Raw genomic sequence first — 3,126 nt, 5'->3', positions numbered from 1 at the left:
TTACACATGGAATAAACAAATGTAGAGTCAATAACACAATACAAAAGTCTATATACAGTGTGTGCAAATGTAGTAAGATTAGGGAGGTAAGGCAATAAATAGGCCGTAGTGGCGAAATAATTACAATTTCGCAAATAAACACTGGAGTGAGATGTGCAGAAGATGATTGTGCAAGTAGAGATACTGTGGTGCAAAGAAGCAAAAAATAATATATAAATAAAATAAATAACAATAAGGGGATGAGGTAGTTGGATGGGCTATTTACAGATGGGCTACGTACAGGTGCAATGATTTGTAAGCTGCTCTGATAGCTGGTGCTTAAAGATAGTGAGGGAGATATGAGTCTCCAGCTTCAGTGATTTTTGCAATTCGTTCCAGTCATTGGCAGCAGAGAACTGGAAGGAAAGGCGGCCAAAGGAGGAATTGGCTTTGGGGGTGACCAGTGAAATATACCTGCTGGAGCGCGTGTTATGGGTGAGTGCTGCTATGGTGACCAGTGAGCTGAGATAAGGCGGGGCTTTACCTAGCAAGGACTTATAGATGACCTGAAGCCAGTGGGTTTGGCGACGAATATGAAGCGAGGGCCAGCCAACGAGAGCATACAGGTCGCAGTGGTGGGTAGTATATGGGGCTTTGGTGACGAAACGGATGGCACTGTGATAGACTGCATCCAATTTGCTGAGTAGAGTGTTGGAGGCTATTTTGTAAATGACATCGCCGAAGTCAAGAATCGGTAGGATAGTAAGTTTTACGAGGGTATGTTTGGCAGCATGAGTGAAGGATGCTTTGTTGCGAAATAGGAAGCCGATTCAGATTTAATTTTGGATTGGAGATGCTTAATGAGTCTGGAAGGAGAGTTTACAGTCTAAACAGACACCTAGGTATTTGTAGTTGTCCACATATTCTAAGTCAGAAACGTCCAGAGTAGTGATGCTAGGCGGGTAGGCAGATGCGGGCAGCGATCGGTTGAAGAGCAGTTGGATGCCACGGAAGGAGAGTTGTATGGCATTGAAACTCGTCTGGAGGTTAGTTAACAAGTATACAGAATGGTGTCGTCTGCGTAGAGGTGGATCAGAGAATCACCAGCCGCAAGAGCGACATCATTGATGTATACAGAGAAAAGAGTCTGCCCGAGAATTGAACCCTGTGGCACCCCCATAGAGACTGGCAGAGGTCCGGACAACAGGCCCTCCCATTTGACACACTGAACTCTATCTGAGAAGTAGTTGGTGAACCAGGCGAGGCAGTCATTTGAGAAACCAAGGCTGTTGAGTCTGCCGATAAGAATGCGGTGATTGACAGAGTCGAAGCCTTGGCCAGGTCGATGGATATAGCTGCACAGTATTGTCTTTTGTCGATGGCGATTATGATATCATTTAAGACCTTGAGCGTGGCTGAGGTGCACCCATGACCAGCTCGGAAACCAGATTGCATAGCGGAGAAGGTACGGTGGGATTCGAAATGGTCGGTGATCTGTTTGTTAACTTGGCTTTCGAAGACCTTAGAAAGGCAGGGCAGGATAGATATAGATCTGTAACAGTTTGGGTCTAGAGTGTCTCCCTCTTTGAAGATGGGGATGGCTGTGGCAGCTTTCCAATCTCTGGGGATCTCAGACGATACGAGAGGTTGAACAGACTAGTAATAGGGGTTGCAACAATTGCGGCTGATAATTTTTGAAAGAGAGGGTCCAGATTGTCTTGCCCAGCTGATTTGTAGGGGTCCAGATTTTGCAGCTCTTTCAGAACATCAGCTATCTGGATTTGGGTGAAGGAGAAATGGGGGAGGCTTGGGCAAGTTGCTGTGGGGGGTGCAGAGCTGTTGACCGGGGTAGAGGTAGCCAGGTGGAAAGCATGGCCAGCCGTATAAAAATGCTTATTGAAATTCTTGATAATCGTAGATTTATCGGTGGTGACAGTGTTTCCTAACCTCAGTGCAGCTGGGAGGAGGTGCTCTTATTCTCCATGGACTTTACAGTGTCCCAGAACTTTTGGGAGTTTGTGCTACAGGATGCAAATTTCTATTTGAAAAAGCTAGCCTTCGCTTGTGTATATTGGTTCCTAACTTCCCTGATAAGTTGCAATTCGCGTGAGCTATTCGATGCTATTGCAGTACGCCACAGGATGTTTTTGTGCTGGTCAAGGGCAGTCAGGTCTAGAGTGAACCAAGGGCTATATCTGTTCCTGGTTCTATATTTTTGGAATGGGGCATGCTTATTTAAGATGGTGAGGAAAGCACTTTTAAAGAATAACCAGGCATCCTCTACTGACGGAATGAGGTCAATATCTTTCCAGGATACCCGGGCCAGGTCGATTAGAAAGGCCTGCTCGCTGGAGTGTTTTAGGGAGCGTTTGACAGTGATGAGGGGTGGTCGTTTGACCGCGGACCCATTACGGACGAAGGCAATGAGGCAGTGATCGCTGAGATCCTGGTTGAAGACAGCAGAGGTGTATTTAAAGGACAGGTTGGTCAGGATGATATCTAAGAGGGTGCCCGAGTTTACGGATTTGGGGTTGTACCTGGTAGGTTCCATGATAATTTGGGTGAGATTGAGGGCATCTAGCTTAGATTGTAGGACGGCTGGGGTGTTAAGCATATCCCAGTTTAGGTCACCTAACAGTACAAACTCTGGAGATAAATTGGGGGCAATTAATTCACATATGGTGTCCAGGGCGCAGCTGGGGGCTGAGGGGGGTCTGTAACAAGCAGCAACAGTGAGAGACTTATTTCTGGAAAGGTGGATTTTTAAAAGTAGAAGCTCGATCTGTTTGGGCATAGACCTGGATAGCATGACAGAACTCTGCAGGCTGTCTCTGCAGTAGATTGCAACTCCACCGCCTTTGGCAGTTCTGTCTTGGCGGAAAATGTATACACAGAGGCATTTTTCAGCTATGATTTTACCACTCAGAATCCAGAATGGATATGACAATGGGGCCAGCACAGGATGTAATACACCCTTACAACAATCTACTTTTAGATTTTCTTGACTTCTTATCTGGTAAACTGCTACTATGTGTCAAGAAAATAGCCCCAATTAGGTGTTAGTGTACTCCAGTAAAAAACGGCTGGTTTAGATTAAAAACTATTGCCGTGTCCACGTTCATAGGGGCATGAGAGACCAGTCAATGG

This window comes from Salvelinus alpinus, chromosome 29 (genome assembly GCF_045679555.1).
Source record: "Salvelinus alpinus chromosome 29, SLU_Salpinus.1, whole genome shotgun sequence".
NCBI classification, from domain to species: domain Eukaryota; kingdom Metazoa; phylum Chordata; class Actinopteri; order Salmoniformes; family Salmonidae; genus Salvelinus; species Salvelinus alpinus.
This window is presented reverse-complemented; position numbering follows the sequence as displayed.